The sequence below is a fragment of the Arvicola amphibius genome, chromosome 3, assembly GCF_903992535.2.
Source record: "Arvicola amphibius chromosome 3, mArvAmp1.2, whole genome shotgun sequence".
NCBI lineage: Eukaryota > Metazoa > Chordata > Mammalia > Rodentia > Cricetidae > Arvicola > Arvicola amphibius.
The window spans coordinates 31,883,750-31,891,648 of record NC_052049.1 but is presented as its reverse complement, the minus strand read 5'-3'; positions in this window follow the sequence as shown (position 1 = coordinate 31,891,648).

The following is a 7,899-nucleotide window of genomic DNA, read 5'->3' as shown; positions in this document are numbered from 1 at the left end:
CTTGATCCATGGGAGCTGAAGTTACAGGCATTTGCCTGATGCCTGGCTTGTGGTATGAGTGCTGGGACCCCAGCTCCAGTCCCTATAATTGCTAGCAAGTGCTCTTAACTGTTGAGTCATCTCTCTGACCTGGCCAGGGAGTTGTTTCTGTTTTCTTTCTGCTTGATATGTTTGAGATAGAGTATCTCACAGTCCAAGCTAGCCTGGATCCTCCTGCTTTCAAGTGGTGGACCACAGGAAGCCTCTGCCTCTGCATAGCTAGGCTTAGTGTTGTTTTTTTTTCCACTTAAAATTTTAATAATTAATAAATCCTCTTAAAGTAATTAGTGTAGTTTTGGGTGTATAGCTATTGATGTTTCTAAAATGATCTGCAGTTTAGAAGCAGCCATATGCGAGGGTTTCTGTCCTTTCTCATATGTTGTCTATATAACTCAGACAGAGTTCTAGCAATGCACACTTAATAAATGTCTCCACAACTGGAGAACAGCTGTTGTTTGAATCACTTGTCCATCTACGCATTGTTGTGAGTACAACCTAAATACAATCTTCTACTTTGCTTGGATCAAAAATTTTTGTGAATGTTGTTTACTTTGTAACCGAAAGAACGTGGTTAGTCCCAGGATACCTGATGGGAGGTATTGCTATGGCAAATCTGTATAAAGGATTAAGGTTTTAAAATCAAATTTTAAAAGACGAGTTTCTGTTTTGTTGTTATACATGACTTAAACAGCATATGACTTACAGAAATGCAGCTAAGAATCTGTTAAGCGTGCACCCCCCCACACACACACATACACACACGTATATACACATGCTGGTCTGCAGTGGAGAATTCCTATATGGGTAGAGGACAGAGAGTTGCACCAAAGTATAAAGTTTTATGTAGAGTTACAACCAAAATGAGACTACCTTCTAAGGACTGCTGAACAGCTCTGTATCCTGATTTAATTGAGTCAGTCTGATGGGGGTGAGATGCACGTTGATGTAATAATTACAAAAATAAGCCTCTAATTAATAGATTGCTCACAGAGAGAGATTTGATTGCTTTTAAACATGGAAAAGACATGGCTATTTAAAAGCTGACATGGCTGTGACAAGGAAGATAGCGGTTGATAATATTAAGTTCCCAAGATGATTAACAGTCTGAAGTCAAAGGGACTGCCTTTGTCAGGAAGTGAGCCAATAAAGGGGGGAGATGAATGTAGGAAGCAAAACTAGATATGTTCTGAGGAAATTGCACTGGGCTCAGTCTAATGCTTTGTTTGGCTTTGAGGGAGGGAGGCAAGGTTTTCAGCAGACACTGAGCCACAGTTTCTACATTGAAAACAGAATGTCTTAAGGCTTATTTGCAGCAATGAACATGAGAGAACTTGAGGTTGGAAGCTATTATTTATGATAATTGGTTTCGTATGGGTATAGCCCTGTGCATTTGGACAGTTTTCCATTCTCTTTGGTTTAGGGGTTGTGAGCCTAGTCTTTCACAAGTGAGCCGTCTCTCCAGCCCTCCCTACATTCTTTTGAAGAACGGAACAATTGTTCCTTTTCACTTGACAGTCATGTTTCTAAATCCTCCATCCGGTGGCCTGCACTATTTGTCCCCTAAAGACAGTATGATAATGATAAGCATTTGTGAGAGAGTTTACTTTGCTTTGTAGATAGTCTACATAGCATAAACTCAACGGCTTGATTTTGTGAAGCAGATAATAGTTCTCAGCTACCAGTAGGACTCCACCCTTTTCTCAGCATGGAAAGTTAATGATGCTGTGCACATGTCCAGGAGTGGGTCCAATGCAGCAACTCTGAGAGCTTTAAAACCCCCTTCTTGTATGTGACAGCTCCGAGTGACCAGCAGCTCCATCCTGCTCTCCTCTGCGTCTTACCCTTCCCTCTTTAGAATCGGCATGCTTGTGCTTTTGTTGCTACTGTGTTTTTCCATTTGTTTTCAGCTAGAGAACATACTCAGCTAATTTCTTTTTTATTTATACTTTTAACTGACAATTTCATACATGAGTACTATATTTTTATCATTTCTAACTCTCTTCTTTCCTCCTCCAGCTCTTGTTTTCCCCCACTCCTCAAATTAATGACACCTTTAGATTTCTATTGTTTTACACACACACACACCACACACACACGTGTGCGCGCGCATGCCTGTGCACGAGTCCATTTAGCTTGTTTCATATGTGTAAATCTGTATAACTTCACTGAGTGAGGTGAAAAAGAAGCAGTCTACTTTGGCCATCTTACCTTTCTTTCTTTCTTGTTTCTTTCAAGACAGAGTTTCTCTGTGTTGCCTGACTGCGCTGGAACTTACTCTATAGCCCAGGCTGCCCTTGAACTCAGAGATTTGCCTGCTTCTGCCTCTGGAGCCATGGGGTTAAAGGTGTGCACCACCACCACCACCACCCATCACCAGCTTGCTTTGTAGACCATATTTACATGTTTCTGGAAGCGTTCTTATAAATCTTATATATATATCAAGTGGTGGTGGTGCATGCCTTTAATCCCAGCACTTGGGAAGCAGAGACAGGAGGATTTCTCTGAGTTTGAGGCCAACCATATCTGCAGAGTGAGTTCCAGGATAGCCAGAGCCAGGAATGTTGCAAAGAGAAACCCTGTCTCAAAAAACCAAAGGAAAACAAACAACAATAATAATAAAAGTCATTTTTGTTATCATGTCTTTCTTCAAAGGCACAGCCACCACGCCGTGTTATCCATTTAACCTGTTAAAGTTTTTTCCTGAGCACTTATCAGATACTAAATGCTAGTACCAGACATGGTGGAAAATGTCATCAGCAATATTAAATATGTTTGTATTTGTGTCCCTCATAGCCTCATATGTGAGGGAAATATTGTGGTTAATAATACAGATTCACTCAATGTCATGCTGGAGCAAGGGGTGTGATAGGGAATCTTAGGGCCATCTCGGGCACATCACAGAAGGGAGTGATGTCTCCTGGGCATCCAGAATATTCTTTCCTAAGGGTGTGATGCTTGGGTTCCACTCTGAAGCAATTGTATCCAGAAAACTGGTAGAGATGTCAACAGAAAGGCAGGAGCACAAAAGGACTGAGCTCCAGGTACTAGGGAACTTTGGTGACACTGGAAGAGCCATTGTGCCCGCATGAATGGAACAGAATCGTGCTCTTCATGCAGTCTTTGTTAAGGAAACTTGCTCTTGAAAGTTAACCAGGAGGGTTTCAGTTAAGAAGAAACAAAAGGATTTACCCTTTGAAGCAAGCACTGGGGGTGGTGTATTGGAGGGCAAGGGCAGATGGCAATGGTGTCTTGGGAGTTTCTGTTATGTTTAAAGCAAAGTCCCAAATGCTTAGAAATGTCGAACTCTTTTGAAATATGTTGCTTCTGCTTGACTATTAAGATGAGGGCTGCAGACTGTCTGAAGTGCCTACCAGAGAAAGCAGAAAGTGAGCATCAGGCAGAGGCAGGGAGATTTGTTTCAGTCGGTTACCCTCATCTCCATTCACATCACATCATGTATATGTTGTCTTTCAGAGCACAAATTAGAAGCTTCACTATTAGAGGAAAAATGAAATAAACCAAGGCCCAGTAGCACATCTATATTGAGAGTACAATGGCTTCCATATCTGCCAGTCACTGCAATACTAATTTTTTTCAGAAACAAGTTGGAGAGTTGAGGGTTTGGCTCAGTTGTACTGTGTTTTTCTGGCTTACTCCAGGCCTCAAATTCAATCCACAGCACAAACTAAAACCTATGTGGATATAAAAAAAGATACTTGAGGTATGACGTCTTTGCCTCTATCCATGAATCACGAAGCTACCATTTCTTCAAAGTAAAGATGGGAGGTTTAGCAAAGAAGAGAATGTCTGCAGTGCAATTTAAAACATTGCTGCAAAAGCGCCACTAACTTCTCTGTTCTCTGCTGATTCCTTTCTCCTTTTCATCCACTTCCCTTTGGGGGTTGCCTGGTATTTGCTTTTCTTCTTGTTGTTTGTCATTCTTTAGGCACTTTTCTTGAGCCAAGTATATACACACATACCTATATATGTGTACCTGAGCCAAGTATACACACATCCTCATACCTATATATGTATCTGTTTATCTATATCATCTATCTGTCTGTCTATCTATCTATATATTTATCTATATATCTATCCATCCATATATATATATATATATCCATTCATCTATCTCTATCTATCTATCTATCTATCTATCTATCTATCTATCTATCTATGTAGTGAAGGTTGTTAGTTTGTTCCCAGTTGCTCAGCCCCAAAATAATCACTCAGAAACTATATTATTTAAAACACTGCTTGGCCAATGACTCTAGCATATTCTCAGTAAACTCTTACATTTTAAATTAACCCATTTCTATTATTTTGCTTATCGCCACATGGATGTGGCTTTCTGGGTAAAGTTCCATCCTGCATCTGTCTCTGGCGGGGCTACATGGCTTTTCTCAACTCCACCTCTTTCTCTCAGCATTCAGTTTAGTTTTCCCTGCCTAGTTCTACTCTGCCCTATCAACAGGCCAAGGCAGTTTCTTTATTAACCAATGGTATTCACAGCATAGAGGGGGGAATCCCACATCATACCTATCCATCTATCTATCCATCTATCTATCTACCTATCTATCTATCTATTTATCTATCTATCTGTTTTGGTTTTGGCATCTCAAGAGTCATCAAAATCTTCTGTATATGATGATCATTAATTAATACATCCTAAAAATCACATTTAATTTCCTACAAAACCTTTTTCAAACATAAAACCCAGAATTCAATAGAGCTCTTGCTTATCAAACACAGTAACGCTATCAAATATGTGATTACAGATGGAAACATGCTGTACAAGTCTCACTCTCTGAGTTCAGCCACAGTGGAAGAAGAAAAATGATCCAGGAAGTTTTTTTCTGGCCTCCACTATGAATCAGGGCCTGCAGGTGCCTGCATTCTAAAGCACACAGTGTAAACACATATGCACATACACACAATAATAAGTAATTTAAAATAATACAATTTCTTTGTCATTTGCAACCATTGGTAAAGAATTGGTTTTTTAAAGATTTACTTATTATGTACACAGTGTTCTACCCAAATGTAGGCCTACATGACAAAAGACGGTACCAGACCTCATTACAGATGGTTGTGAGCCACCATGTGGTTGCTGGGAATTGAACTCAGGACCTATGGAAGAGTAGCCAGTGCTCTTAACCTCTGAGCCATCTCTCCAGTCCTGGTAATAAATTGTTAACAGGATATACTTTGTGTTTGCTTTTTTTACTTCTATGTGAATGATTTGTTTTCTCTTTAATTCATATTCTATAGTGTTCTGCTAAAAAAAATTATATAAGAATATGTACTTTAATAAATTCGCATCAGTAGGTTCATAGTCACATTGGTACTGCATTAGATGCCCTCTTTTATTATTTCATTTTATTTTGTTCTCTCAGTTTCCCAAACCACGGGGTTGAAAGCCTTGGCACTATACATGGACAAAGGCATGTGTTAGGAGAAATGGAGTTGGACAGATTCCTAAAGTTTTCCAAATGATTCATGTATGACAATATTAGGAAGCTGGATTATGATAATTTTTCACTCCCTAAAGCTAACTGTAATATTTAACTGCTGGGAAATGAAACCATAAATTATAATCTAAATGGTGAAGAAAGAAAAGCTGTCAAAACACATGCAAAATTGTTAAAAATATAAGTGGATGTGTCTGACTTAGCTCGATTTAAACCTCTTAAGATGTCTTTACTTTTAGAAAGGAAAAAGAGCTTGAGTTTCAGAGTCTAAAGAAAGAAAGAAAATAAATTAGGCATTAACTTAACCAGTCCCCCAGCCACCAACTTTAGCAATCTCTCTGCCATTAGTTATTTTGATTATTCATCCAAAATCCTTGATTAAATTATATATAATTTTGACAGGAAGAACGAAATTTTCCAGGAAGAATAAATTTTATAAGTAGAGGAAATTAACTGATAGAGGTTAAATAAATAAATACTTTATTAGAAAACTGTAATTAACAATGGTAATAGGAAGACATCAAACAAATGATGAGAATAAAGTGATTTTTCTTTCTGCTAGGCTATAAAAATGGTTTAAAGGGCACATTAATACCATTTTCCCTCTTAATGCAAGTGTGGGCACCCGCCCAGGTGCCATTTCTAAACGCGGTAAGCACTTACCAGGCTCTCCTGCGGCAATATATCAGGAGCATTGCTGGAGGGAAGCTGTGCATTGCTGCGGAAGCAGTGAGCAGTCACTAGCAGCTTGGAACCTTTATGGCGACTTCTACATCAGAGCAAGAAGGATGTTCACCACGCTGCTCAGGAAAGTAAATTTCACGTCAAAGAATCATATTTGCAATTCAAGCATTGGAAATGAGATTGCAATTAATCCAGGTCTCTACAAGAAAATTAGACAGACGTCACAGACAAGATGGCAGAGGAGCACATGTTAAAGCACCCCATCTTGTGTGCATTTTCTGTCTCTTCCTGTGTATGTGGCACTACAGATAATCATCATCATTCTCTCTCTCTCTCTCTCTCTCTCTCTCTCTCTCTCTCTCTCTCTCTCTCTCTCTCTGTGTGTGTGTGTGTGTGTGTGTGTGTGTGTGTGTGTGTGTGTGTGATATCCCTAGGTCATCTTCTTTGTCTATACTTAGCTGCTTCTCCATCTAGATTCTTAAAGGTCAGAACAACAAAGTGCGGTGTCTAGATGTGGAGCTGCCTGACATAAAGAAGGAACCTGTATGGCGCACGCCTTTAATCCCAGCACTCGGGAGGCAGAGGCAGGCGGATCTCTGAGTTTGAGGCCAGCCTGGTCTACAAGAGCTAGTTCCAGGACAGGCTCTAGAAACTACAGGGAAACCCTGTCTCGAAAAATCAAAAAAAAAAAAAAAAAAAAAAAGGAACCTGTAACAATGAGTCAGGGATTGTTACCTAGAAAAACTGTGGAGACATAAAGCCTCAGCATCTGCATGGAATGGGGACCCCATGATGTGAGCATGGGGCCTGAGGGGAAGACAGAAGATAGCATAACTTGAAAGTGGCAAAGAAAATATTTGTGAGAACGTAAATAATTAACAAAAATAGAGCAATCACAATGCATGCCTGCTGAACAAGAACTGCACAACAGAGAAAGCAAAATTACAGACTGGCAGAGCTACAGGGACAAAAAATTCCCAATTTATAATTCTGCTGGAGTAGTTCAATTGACTAATTAAGAAAGTGATCAATTAGACAAAAATGTATTAGAATACCCAAGCTTTAATAACAGTTTTTAGCCAAAATATATTTTAGAAAATGATTTACCCAACCAACAAAAAAATGTATAGCTTGCGAGAATGGTAGAAATTCATAAAAATTAAGGGTTAGCTTGGCTAAGATTTCTACGCAGTCTGCAGTTCCCTCACAGCTCAGCTGGTAAAGTGCCTGCCTCTTAAGCACGAGGACCTGAACTCTGTTCCTGGAAGCTATGTGGCAATGCCAGGCATGGTAATTCCAGTTTGTAATCCCAGTGGTAAAAAATGCAGCCAGGAGGTTCCCTGCAGCTTCCTTGCAGCCTACCCAGACTGATGACTGCCCTGACCAGCAAGAGACCCTGTCTTTGTAGACCAGGCTGGCCTCGAACTCACAGAGATCTGTCTGCCTCTGCCTCCCGAGTGCTGGGATTAAAGGCATGCGCCACCACCGCCTGAAGAGACCCTGTCTCAACAGCGTTCCTGAGGATGTCCCCTGATGCTGTCCTCTGGCCACCAAACATGTCCGCACCTGCGCTCACGGCATGTATAGCCATAAACTCAGGAGCACATGCATGTAGACTAAGAGAGGAAATGGTCTCTAAGTGTCTAATAAGAAGAGTTAAATCAGAAATCAAAAACTAAAGTTATCTAATCACACCCAGTAATTT